General features: G+C 30.6%; 1 pseudogene; it reads left to right on the top strand.

The window, feature by feature from the left end:
- Window positions 1–2,579: 2,579 nt before the first annotated feature.
- Window positions 2,580–3,176, top strand: LOC110667367 (small nuclear ribonucleoprotein SmD3b-like; annotated as a pseudogene).
- The last annotated feature ends 10,529 nt before the right edge of the window (window positions 3,177–13,705 follow it).

The following is a 13,705-nucleotide window of genomic DNA, read 5'->3' as shown; positions in this document are numbered from 1 at the left end:
GCAAACTATCCACCCTTTGAAACCAACAGGCAAGGGCAATTAAAAAAGTCATGTCTTTTGCAAAGTTAAAAAGAGCTACATTCTTGGTGGATATTATATACAATATCAAACATATTAGTCTCATCTCACATCTCCACTCTCTCCCTTTGTCTCTCCTACTCTAGCCCTCCAAATCAAGTCACTCTTAACTCTTGCAAATGGATCCAATCGTATCGTACCATCTCTTCACCCGCTCACTCAGTTTAAGGGACCTCAATGGTCCATTGAACTTTCCTAATCGTTCTCTTCGGGCTTTTCATTTTCCTCAAGGCGTTCATTCCATAGTTTTTGAAGCACTAGACGTTCACAATCAGCCATTTCATTTTCGCTTATCCAAACGTCGAGTTGGTCCATACCCAAAACCGGTTATCTGCCAAGCCCTTTGGGGTCAGTACGTGATGCAAAAAAATCTCCGAGAGCACGATAGAGTTAGTCTCAGCATGGAGATAAACTCAGTTACTGGCCTCGTGATGTATAGAGTTATTGCCCATAGGAAAATCTTTGCCTTATTTGGTGAGGATATATGGGTTAATGTGGAACAATTGCAGGAGCCTCATTAGCTACCATACATTCTGTTAGTTTGGGTGTTTTGGCTCATGTTTCTTTTATTTTGGGCGTGTTGTAGTTTGATTTGGCGTCACGAGAAATTTTAAAATACAATCATTATACGTATAATGATTGAATATGGTGAGTATCCATAATAGTTAATGGTCAAAATCTGTATGTTTAGTTCTTGCACGTGGTCCTTCGATCTGGTTGTGTTTGTTTAGTTATTGCAGTTTTTTCAGTTTGTAGCAAGGTTGCTCTGGTTCTTAGGGCCCCTTTTGGATGGTTTTGTTCTGTTGCTTTTTGTATGTCTAATATCTTTAATTTTAATAAAATAGTCCGCTTATTAAAAAAAAGAGGTTGATGAAAAATCTGTACAACAATTACATAAACCTATTTCTTTTGTTTCTTTTGCTTCTTGTAATGCATTTTACATGTTCGTTTGTGCTTAATGAAATCCTCATGGCTTAATCGTAAAAGAAAAAATGGCATGAATTTGGGTCTTACAAAATAAGTGCTTTTCCATATATCAATTCCCGGGATATATATGATGAGAAGTACAAGGGATGAAACCACCCAACAGCTGTGCTTAATTTAAAATAAATTCTAGTCAGAATTCATTTAAAGAAAAATTATTATTTTGTATAACACAATTTAAAATGCAGAATTCAATTAAATTCTATATAATTTATATTTGATATACTTTCAAATATAAATCAATTAACAATATTTATGGAAGGTCTACTTGACAATATAAACAATGTCATCATTTAAATGCGTAATGGTAGAAAAGATAGGAGAAAGATATGAAAAGAAAGGTGTGAGAGAGAGAGAGAGAAATGCAGGAGAGAGGGGGGGAGAGTTTGTAAGAAAAGATGGGTGCTTTAGTTTTTCCTAAAAAAATTATTGTCTTAAATTTGTGGAATTAAAAGTAGGAGAAAGATATGAAAAGAAAGGTGAGAGAGAGAAAGAAGCGTAGGAGAGAGAAGGGGAGAGAAATGTTTAAAGAGAGGAGTGTGTTCCAAAGAATACATGGGTATTTTAGGTTTTTTTCTTTTTTTAAATTATTGTCTTAGAGAAATATATGAAAAGAAACCTGAGAGAGAGAGAGAAATGTAGGAGAGAGAGGGGGAGAGAAAGGGTCAGAGAGAGGGGTGTGGGTGTTTTAGTTTTGTTTTTTTGAGAAAATATTGTCTTGAATTTGTGGAATTAAAGGTAGGAGAAAGATATGAAAAGAAAGGAGAGAGAGAGAGAGAGAAATGTATGAGAGAGAGGGGGAGAGAAAGGGTTAGAGAGAGGGGTGTGCTTGTAAGAATACATGGGTGTTTTAGTTGTTTTGAAAAAAAAAATTATCGTCTTGAATTTATGGAATTAAAGGTAGAAAGATATAAAAAGAAAGGTGAGAGAGAGAGAAATGTAAAAGAGAGAGGGGAGAAAAAGGGTTAGAGAGAGGGATGTGTTTGTAAGACTACATGAGTGTATTAGTTTTAGAAAAAAAATTATTATCTTAAATTTGTGGAGTTAAAGGCAGAAGAAAGATATGAAAAAAAAGGTGTGAGAGAGAGAAATGTAGGAGAGAGAGCGGGAGAGAAACGTATAGAGATAGAGGAGTGTGTTCCTAAGAATACATGGGTGTTTTAGTTTTTTTTTTTTTTTTAATAAAAGAAAAATTATTGTCTTAAGACAAAGATACGAGAAGAAAGAGGAGAGAGAGAGAGAAATGTAGGAGAGAGAGAAATGTAGGAGAGAGAGGGTTAGAGAGAGGGGTGTGTTTGTAAGAATACATGGATGTTTTAGTTAAAAAAAAAAATAATTATCGTCTTGAATTTGTGGAATTAAAGGTGGGAGAAAGATATGAAAAGAAAGGTGTGGGGAAGAGAGAGAGAAGTGTAGGAGAGAGAGGGGGAGAAAGCAATAATTATATATTTTACGTACTGGCCAAATACGCAACGTGATTTGGACGTTTCACTTGAAGGAGAAGAACACTGAGGTTTGGGGGTTAATTAGGGTTTTGCACACACACAAACAGAGGAGGAAGCCATGAGCAGGAGCTTAGGGATAACAGTGAAGCTGCTACATGAGGCGTCGGGCCACATCGTGACGGTGGAGCTGAAAAGCGGCGAGCTTTACAGAGGGAGCATGGTGGGGTGCGAAGAAAATTGGAATTGTCAACTTGAGAATCACTTACACTGCTAAGGATGGAAAGGTGTCACAGCCTGAGCATGTTTTATTAGAGGCAGCAAAGTCAGGTTTATGGTAATACCAGATATGCTGAAGAATGCTCCTATGTTCAAGCTCCTGGATGCTAGAATCAAGGCTAAGAGCACATCTCTAGGAGTTGGCAGGGGTAGATCCATTGCAATGCGAGCTAAAGCGCAAGCTGCTGGGCTTGCAGTACCTGGGAGAGGTGCTGTGTTTCCTGTTAGGAGGTGATACCTAACTATGATTTGATCTAGAGCTTCTTTCTCTCATTTCGCCTGCCCACTTAAATTAGGGTCCCTGCTCTCAATATCCCTCGAATTTGGTGTAATTTTTGTAATGAGGAGAAATGGAATCGTAATGCTTGGTCTGTAGATGACTGCTCTTTGCTTGTACGCATGTATTTCAATTGGAATATCAGATAGTTTCTGCTCCAAAAAAAAAAAATACTTGGACGTTTCCCTTTTCTTGAAAAATTTTTACATAAACCCATCATATATCTATGAGTGGATGATTCATGAAAGCAAGATTGTGACTAATATAAGAAATAGATAATTCAACACTGGTGAAGAATAACGTCCTGCTTATGATTTTGGTCAATATGTATAAACTGGATAAGAGGGTGAAGAGATGGTGCGATTCTATTGGATCCATTTGCAAGTACTTGCTCGAGGTTGATGAAACAACGGAGAGACAGAGAGAGAGAAAGGGATATAAAGGGTGAAAGTGTATAGAAAAAGAAACGAGGGAGTTGATGAAACAAGGGATAAAGAGAGAGAGAAAGAAAGGGACATAAAGGGAGAGAGTACAGAGAAAAAGAAATAAGGGATTGTTCCCTCGTTTTTTATATTAGTCACGTTCATGGAGACAGAGAGAGAGAGAGAGAGAGAAAGGGATACAAAGGGAGAGAGTGTAGAGAAAAAGAAATAAGGGATTGTGCCCCTGTTTCTTATATTAGTCACGTTCATAAACAATTTCATAAGCAGGACGTTATTCTTCACCAGTGTTGAATTATCTATTTCTTATATTAGTCACGTTCATGGACATCTCCAATTACATTGATTTAAATCAAAGGATTTTAAAGGTTTTTTTTTAATTATTATTTTTGAAGGGTCATTGTATCGTAGTTGGAAAGTTGCATATATATTGACCAAAATCATAAGCAGGACGTCATTCTTCACCAGTGTTGTATTCTCTATTTCTTGTATTTTAAAATCTTGCGTTCATGGACATCTCCAATCACTTCTTCTCCCTTATTTCTTTTTCTCTACACTCTCTCCCTTTATCTGCCTTACTCTCTCTCTCTCTCTCTCTCTCTCCTTTGTTTCATCAACCTCGAACAAGTACTTGCAAATGGATCCAATAGAATCGCACCATGTCTTCACCCTCTCACTCAGTTTAAACAATCTCCATGGTCCAGTTAACTTTGCTAGTGGTTCTCTTTGGGCATTTCATTTTCCTCAAGATGTCCATTCCATAGTCTTTGAGGCCCTAGACGTTGATTATCAGCCATGTCGATTTCGCTTATCCAAACGCCGAGTTGGTCCATATCCAAAACCAGTTCGCTGCCAAGCCCTTTGGCGTCAGTATGTGGAGCAGAAAAATCTGTACAGCAATTACATAAACCTATTGCTTTTGTTTCTTTTGCTTCTTGGAATGCATTTTACATCTCGGTTTGTGCTTAATGAAATCCTCATGGCTTAATCATAACATAAAAAATGATATGAATTTGGGTCTTACAGAATAAGTGCTTTTCCATATATCAATTCACGGGACGTATATAATATGAGAAGTACAAGGGATGAAACCACCCAACAGCTGTGCTTAATTGAAAATAAATTCTAGCTAGAATTCATTTTAAAAAAATTTCATTATTTTGTATAATAAAATTTAAAGTGTAGAATTTTATTAAATTCTATAAAATTTATATTTAGTATAATTTCACGTATAAATCAATTTTAAAGAAAGGGGTGTGTTTGTAAGAGTACATGGGTGTTTTATTTTATTAGTCTTAAATTTGTGGAGTTAAAGGTATGACGTAGGAGAAAGATATGAAAAGAAAAGTGAGAGAGAGAGAGAGAGATGCAGGAGAGAGAGGGGCAGAGAGGATTAAAGAAAGGGGTGTGCTTATAAGAATAGTGTTTTAGTTTTTTATTTTTATAAAAATTAGTCTTAAATTTGTGGAATTTAAGGTAGGAGAAAGATATGAAAAAAAGGTGAGAGAGAGAGAAATGTAGGAGAGAGAGAAATGTAGGAGAGAGAGGGTTAGAAAAAGGGGTGTGTTTGTAAGAATGCATGGGTGTTTTAGTTTAACAAAAAAAAATTATTATCTTAAATTTGTGGAATCCATTTCAGATTTCATTAAATTTGATAGGAATTTATTTTAATTATAATCAATCTCATGAGGTTTAATTCTAAAATTTTTACAAACCAAAAGTATAATATATTAAATTCAATCAAATTTTATAAAATTTTATAACATTCTTTTAAACTAGACAACCCCTAATCACCTCAGCAAGTGATGCCTTCCAGGAAATTATAATATAAATTGATAACCATATATGGAATATTGACAAATCAATTATAGAATAACAACTTATAAGATTGAAATGGATTAAGTATTTATCGATATCTAATTTAATCGAATTCTAATAGAATAAATTTAATTGAATTTGAGATATATTCGAGTTTGAAGAATAATTATAGCTGCACATATCATAATTATTATGTGAAAATTAAGCAAATTAACTCATGCATCACATATCGAAATTTTGATTCAAAAAATAAATACATAAATAAATTTAATTTTTTTTTACAAAAATATTTTAATATAAGCTATAGAATAATCTCTAGGCTTGGAATATCCGGTGCAAGACATACGTATGCAAATAAAATGGCTAAGTGGCAATATAATTAGCTAGACGACCCACTTGTCTCTTCTTCATTGTCATGTTTTTCTGATTCCACGCGTTTTCAATATTCGTTAGCCATTGTGCATACCAAAGAACATGTCTGTTGCTTTGAAGAAAAAGAAAAAAAAGCAACAGTTAGGTATTTGTTCGAATACAGAAATAATTCACATTTATGATCCCCATAATAAATGCCCAAGTTTCTTTTGGGTCCCACTGATCACTTAATAATCTCATACTTAAAAATACATGATTTTTATTTAAAAAAAATGATTTACATTGTGGATCTGCATTTATGCATACAATTATTCAATTATTCTAACCTTGCCAAAAAAGTACAGGTGGTTAGTTGCAAAATTTTAATAATTCAATTATTAATGGTTCACTGCCGGATAATATATTTATTACACATGTAATTAAACAAATTAATTTACACTTTAAACTTCTTTAAAATTTTTCGTGGGGTTTATAAATCCTAATTTATATTTATTCATAATTTGTCATGTATTTGTGTATTAGTTAGACTATATATATATATATATATATATATATATATATATATATATATATATATGGAATTTCCTGTATACGGAGCTAATAATAATTTTAATATATGTAAATAAAATAATGTTTTAAATTTAATAATTGTCTATTACTCTATATTTTATTTTATTACTTTTTATGTAAATTAAACATTTTTCTCTTATTTTTTTTTAATGAAGATTTCATATAAAAATAATAAAAATTAATGTACCAATATAATAGAAATATTGATATTTTAAATTGATTAAATCATATTTAAATTATTTTTAAATATCAAAATTTTTTTACATCCTTTTAATATATTAAAGAAATATAATATATTTAAATATTATATTTATTTAATAATATTCTAAAAACAATATTAATAATCTAAAAAGCAAATAGGTAATGCAAAAGGAAAAAAATTATATGTATGTAATATATAAAATTATATGTATAGATAATAAATAAATGTTAATATATTGTAACTTATTCAATAATAATAAGAAATAGATAAACAATAGACTAAAGACCGGTTCACCATGAACCAATAGACAAAAGACCAAATTGAATCAAGATTGAAAAAAGATTAAAACTGCATTTCCAGTAATAAAAGACATACCCAAGAGGATAAACATTTCCAGCGACGGGAAGAACAAGAGAGGAAACAAAACTAGTAGCAACCGCCGGCTTGGTTTACCTTTTCTTGGTGGGTTTTTGACTAGCCGCTGAGCAAGAACCCTGAAAATTAGCAGCCAATACAATAAAGAATATGGCCGACAATGAAGATAACAGTAACACAAATCTTCTTTTGCTTTTCTTTTCCATACGTGCGAGCCTTTAAAAAATCAATCGAGCTGTTTTCCAAAAGGGTTTCAAGATTTCAGGACAGAAAAGGAAAAAGAATCCCCCGACACAAAAAGAGCAGGAATCTATAAAGAGAGAGAGAGAGAGAGAGAGAGAGAGAGAGAGAGAGCGCTGAAGAGTGAAGTGCAAAGGGGAAAGAATTACTGCAGTCAAATGTGTGCATTCGATTAATTTATAAATTTTATATTTTATAAAATTATGATTTATTTTTTATTAATTAAATATATTTACATCTGAATACATATAAAAATTTTTTACTTCTAAAGATCGAAATAGAATCTATTGGCTTGATTTGAAATCCTATCTGATGAAAATCAAACTCCTACCAAAATCATTTTGGAGGAGAGTCTATCTCAGTTCTTTTCTGTAACTTTAAATCAATAGTCCGTGAATCTCCTTTTCTTTAAGAAAGAAAAACCAATTGATCGATTTAATTCAAATCGAACCGAAAATAAGTAGAAATTAAAATTATTCCCAAACTGAAATCAAAATTAAACCCCTATGATCCGATTCTGAATCTCTTCCACGAATGTAAACCAACTTGCGGCCCTTTCGACGGGTCGAGCTTGGTTTCCCCCTTAATTAAAGTGTAAATTGAATCGAAACCAATGATTCGGTCAAACCATTTGTAACACCCCTAATTTTTAAATTTATTATTTTTGAGTAAATATTAATATTTTATTTTATTTAAATTTTAGAAAATTATTTAAAATTTCAGGTTTTAGAAATCGGGTTCGATTTTTCAAAAACTTTGATGATTTTTAAAAATTAATTTAAAAATCACGTGGTAAAACTAAAAATATATTTGGAGTCTACGAATTTTTCTGAGTTTTCTAGAATTTTTTCGAAATTTTTGGGCCTTGTTTTCGGTCTCAAGGTAGAGTAAAAATTTAAAATTTTGTATCTTGAATCGGACCAACCGAATCAAATCAAATCGAATCGGACCGGCTTTTCTTTTCTTCTTCTTTCCTTCTCTCTCTCTCTCTCTCTCCCGTTTTCTCTCTCCTCCCTCACCCCCAAGCCATGCCGCCACCACCCAGCCTTCCCCACCTCGCCGGGGCACCGCCCCAACGCCTCCCTATGGCCGGCCGACGTCCCAGGCGGTCGGAAAACGTGCGCGAACTTCTCCCCTGCGTGCTTGCAATGCTTCAGCTTCCCGGCCGAAATTCGGTAGATCCGGCTACCGATTGGGCCGGGTCTTGTGTCAAACACCATCTACACCTCAAGAGCTTTCCATAGACACAAAGAACACCAAAATCCATCGAGCGATTTGTCCAATTTTTGTCTGGTAAGTTTTAGCCCATTTCGACTTTTAGGCTAGATTTCTGGCAAACCGTAAACTCCACGAGAAAACCGAGAGTACCAGAGCGCTACACTCGTTGAGAGCTTCGCGACTATATAAATTTCAAAATTTTTCGACACCGTTTTTCGATAGGTCCTACAAAACTTCATAGTGTTTTTCTGAGCTTTAAATGAGCTTAGAAAATTCTGTAAAAATTTTGTACTAACCCCCGTATTGTGGGCTTCGTGTAGGTACCTTCAATTCGCGGAAATTCGACAGTTGTCCGGGTCTGTGAATTTCCGGCCAAACAGACCGGCTACCGAAAAAGTCTCTAAATTAGATCGAGATTTTGGCTACCCCACCATTGTCGAACATCCCGAGTGCGTCCATGGAGTCGGAATCGGCATAGGTAAACCCGAACCTTGCTTTTTCGTAATTTTCTAGTGCTTAAATGGGATTAAAAATCCATAAAATATTCGTGGTAGCTCAGAAAATTATGATTCTTTTTGCATTAACCTAGTAATATTGTTAAGGACTGCGGGGCAAAGTTTTAGAATTTTTAGAGTTTATTTGGGTAGTTTTTACAAAAAGGGTCAATTATAAGGACTAAACTGTAATTTTACATATGTGATTGATGACTGTTTGGATGGACCCAGGAGGGGCTGTGTGATATAATTGAGTTGTGGGTGTATGGTTTGTGGATATAGAAGTGTGTTTTAAGCCTTTTTGCAGGTTGGGTAGGTCCTAGGTATAGGGAAGATTCTGCCAGATTTTCGGCACGACTTCGGACATCTTTGGTCTTTTTCTTAGTTTGTATTGAGTCAAATTTATTAAATGATTGTAATAAAATTATCAGGTAAGCCGGTACAGCCTTCTTCCTCCGCCAAATGAAAGGATGTTGCTTCATTAAGTGCATGAGTAAAATATTAATTTTAATTGTAATTTCGATATTATTATATATTCAAGCATTCTCATGCATCACTTATATGTATATATCTATGTAATTAAACTCTAGGCACGTTTTTTGTTGTATTTATAACTGTTAAAGTGCCATGGATGTTGTTGTAGTAATTTGGAGCTGTGTGCATGCGTTAGCGTGCGTGTGATGTGGTGTTGACTATGGATAGGACGGGTAGACACGGCTTGAGATATTCGCTGGGACTCGGTCCTTCGGGGTAGACACGGCTTGAGTTCTTTGGTGGGACCCCAATTTGGTTATTTAAGTGGAAGTCCGAGCTGAGTTCTTCGCTGGCACGGGTTGGATTAAAAGAGCTGTATAGGGGATCAGCTCCCATATATGTATTGTTTGACATTATCGGGTGTGTGAGTGCTCCAAATTACTTTTTTACTGTTATGATGTGAAAATGTTGCCAATATTGCATTTCACTCTACAGGATACATTAGCTTTAGATAGTTATAGAGATTATGGTTAAAATTGATATTTTACTCTCTGAGTCGAACGCTCACTCCTGTTCAATATTTTTCCAGGCTACAGGAGGATTATTGTTGTGGTTAACTTGCTTTTCTCCCTCATAGGTCGTCTATTCATGTTTGTATAATTCTGTTAATTTCTAGAATTTTCGCATGTGTTATAAATATTTATTTGATTTTGGTCTATAATATAATTTGCCATGTTGGACCTGTAAACTTATTATATGCATGTATGTTGAATTGGATGAGAGAGCTGAGCTCCCATTTATTTTTATGTTGTTATGAGTATATGGAGGGTGATCTGAGCTCCAAAATTGATTATATATCATGTTTACAGGTCGGGTGAGTCAAAAACTCCCCGTTGAAAGGTTCACTTTATGGCCGGACTTTGTCCGATTGAATTCCTGAAATTAGGCCCAAATGGGCCTTAGAGTTGGATTGAGGAATAATTAGGCTTACTAAGGGTCTCGGGGGCTTTAGGCTGGCACAGGTCCTAATGCAGGTCTGGCCCATAGGTTGGATCGTGACACCATCTAATTTGATTTGATTCAAATTAGAAAAAAAAAAGAAAAAAAAAGTGACACATGGCCATATAAGAGAGGACAACCTACGCAACTTGCAGCAATGATCTTAAGACGGTTGTTGCTTTAATTTTCTTTTTCATATTTACAAAATTGATTTATGATTATATTTTAATATTTTTTAAAAAAATTAAAATTAAAATTAAAATTATCTATAAATATTTTGTGAATTCTTTTTTTTAAACTTATTAAATTTAACTCTCCTACATTGTTAAACTCTTAATTATATTCTCCTATTCTTAAAAAAAAAATTCTCAATTTGTATTGGTTCATACTTTTAAATATCTTAATTATTCCTGAATTTTACTTCATATTTATTTTAAACTCATATATTTTATATTGTATATTTTAAAACCTTAAATTTTTAAATTTATTGACATTATATTTTTTTAACTATTCATTTTTGTGTGTAGTTCATTTGTGGTGTGCAGTGAGTTAATTTATTATTACTATCACTATCACTTAACTATCACTAATACTCAATTATCGATTATTATAACTATTATCATTTATTATTAGTATTATAAATAATAAATATAAAAATAAAAATTATTATTATATTATATTATTTATTTTAAAATTTAATATAATAATTATATTATATTATTATTTATTATTATATTAATTTTATTATATAATTAATTACATTTATATTATGTTTTACCAAACGTAATCTTATGTCTTATGTCTTGCTTTTGAAAATTCATTATTTCACTAAAGTGGATTATCCACGTGTTGATTAGAAGAATGACAAATTGCTCCAGAAATCAAGAGATTTGTCCAATAATGCACATATTGGAGTCGACTTTAATTTTCATGGCACAAATTCTCACATCATCCACTGTGGGATGAACATCACCTCAATAACAGGATTCTATTGTCAGGTTGCAAATGAGTGCTTTTTGTTAAAATGAAATACTACATTTAAACCAGGCAGGCAGGTTGGGCACAAAAATATAAATATATATAAAATTATAAATAAAGAAGAATTTATAAACAAATAAAAATATTTTTATATATTTATATTATTTATAAAAAAATTAATTAATACAACTAAAATAAATTAAAATTTTAATTATATTTTAACAGTATTTTTATTTCATTACAACCAAGAATTAGTAATAAAAATTTTATAATTACATATTTTATTACTATAAAACTTACTTATAATCATAATATAAATAATTACTGTTAATATAATATAAAAAAATTACTGTAAAAATTATAATTTATTGTTACCATTGATAAACTTTTAGAAATAATAATTATCATTATTAATAATTATTTTTTGTGACAATCATAATTTTATTATAAAATACATATATTCACAATGCAGCAATTCAAATTTTACTGTAATAAATTTATAGTACTAAATTTTATATTTTTAGCAATAAAAATTTGTGCTGTTAAATTTAACATTTCTTATAGTGAAATTATATTAAAAACTCAATTTTACAATTCTCTAATCTTAAAACTAAAAAATACATAATTAATTTTTTATATTTATAAAAATACTTAAAATTATAAAATTTATGACTATTTTTTTCTTTCACATGTCCTTTGTTATATTTAATTTAATTGTGTCTTTAAGTTTATTTCCTCATTCATATTTTCTATTTATATTGCATTCTTAAATTGTATCTCGATAATCATATCTATTTTAATTATATTTTCATTTATATTTTATCAACGCGCTATAAAAATAGCTTTAGTCAATTGTATTTGTGTATTAGTTAGACTATATATATATATATATATATATATATATATGGAATTACCTGTACACGGAGCCAATAATAATTTTAATATATGTAAATAAAATAATGTTTTAAATTTAATAATTGTCTATTACTCTATATTTTATTTTATTACTTTTTATGTAAATTAAACATTTTTCTTTTCACTTTTTTAATGAAGATTTCATATAAAAATAATAAAAATTAATACCAATATAACAGAAATATTGATATTTTAAATTGATTAAATCATATTTAAATTAATTATTTTTAAATATCAAATTTTTTTTTGCATTCTTTTAATATATATAAGAAATATAATATATTTAAATATCATATTTATTTAATAGTGTTCTAAAAACAATATTAATAATCTAAAAAGCAAATGGGTAATGCAAAAGGGAAAAAAATTATATGCATGTAATATATAAAATTATATGTATATAGAATAAATAAATGTTAATATATTGTAACATACTCAATAATAATGACTAACTATTATAATATTAAGAGAGTAATTATCAAAATAATTCTATGTAGCAATTTATTTAAAATAAAAGAGAGAGAAAAGAAAATAATATTAAGAGAGTAATTATTAAAATAATTCTATGTAGCAATTTATTTAAAATAAAAGAGAGGGAGAAGAATTTTAATACATGCTTAGCATATATTCATAATCTTATAATCTCTTCATAAATATGTGGCATCAACTTAAAAAACTTATCTATTTTATATAGATGGATAGATATGATACGCTGTTATAGATATGATACGATATTGTTGCATATTATGAGTGCTATTTTATTAAATTTAGAATTATAATTTTTTTTATTACAAAGTATTGTGGTCCATAGAAATTTCTTATGAGTATCGTCCTGTAAAATAAAAAATAAATGGGTCACAGATTACTAGGTGTGGACCCGATGAGAACTCTTCAATACTCAAGTTAGAGCTAGTATGAGAAAATAGTATATTAAATTAATTAAAGAGAAAAAACATGCATCCATAGATGATTTAATCTCTTTATATATGATATAGATAATGGTTGATTATGATGATTTAATCACTTTATATAGGATATAGACAATGGTTGATTATGGTAAGTCAACTATGTAATTATATGGATATTATTAGTTAACATAATAAAAAAATAAAAATTTATGAGTTAAATTTTTTATTTTTTTATTTAAATAAAAAAATTAAGAAATTTAAAACTTGCTATTTAAGGTTAAAGTTTTTGATTTTTTGATAACTCAAAAATTAAGAAATTTAATTTTTTAATTTTTTTAATTTTTAAACTAACTAAAATGTAAATTGAAATTTCTAAATTAATTTAGATAAAATATTAAAAATTGGCTAAAATTAACTTCCGCATTAAATATTAATATAAGGGTCAAATTAAACAAGAAAATAAGAGAAAGACCTTAAAAAAACAAAGGTAAATCCCTGAATAAAAAGAGAAGTCCCTAATCACCGACCCCCTGAAAGCCTCCAGATATGACCAATTAAACAAAAATCTTATAAAGAAAACATTGAATATGAAGTAGCATCATCTTCTATTAATTAAACAAACAAAATTGCTAATCAAGATCC

The sequence above is a fragment of the Hevea brasiliensis genome, chromosome 16 (genome assembly GCF_030052815.1).
Source record: "Hevea brasiliensis isolate MT/VB/25A 57/8 chromosome 16, ASM3005281v1, whole genome shotgun sequence".
Lineage (NCBI taxonomy): Eukaryota > Viridiplantae > Streptophyta > Magnoliopsida > Malpighiales > Euphorbiaceae > Hevea > Hevea brasiliensis.
The sequence above is the reverse complement of the archived record's forward strand: the minus strand, read 5'-3'. Positions and strand labels throughout refer to the sequence as shown.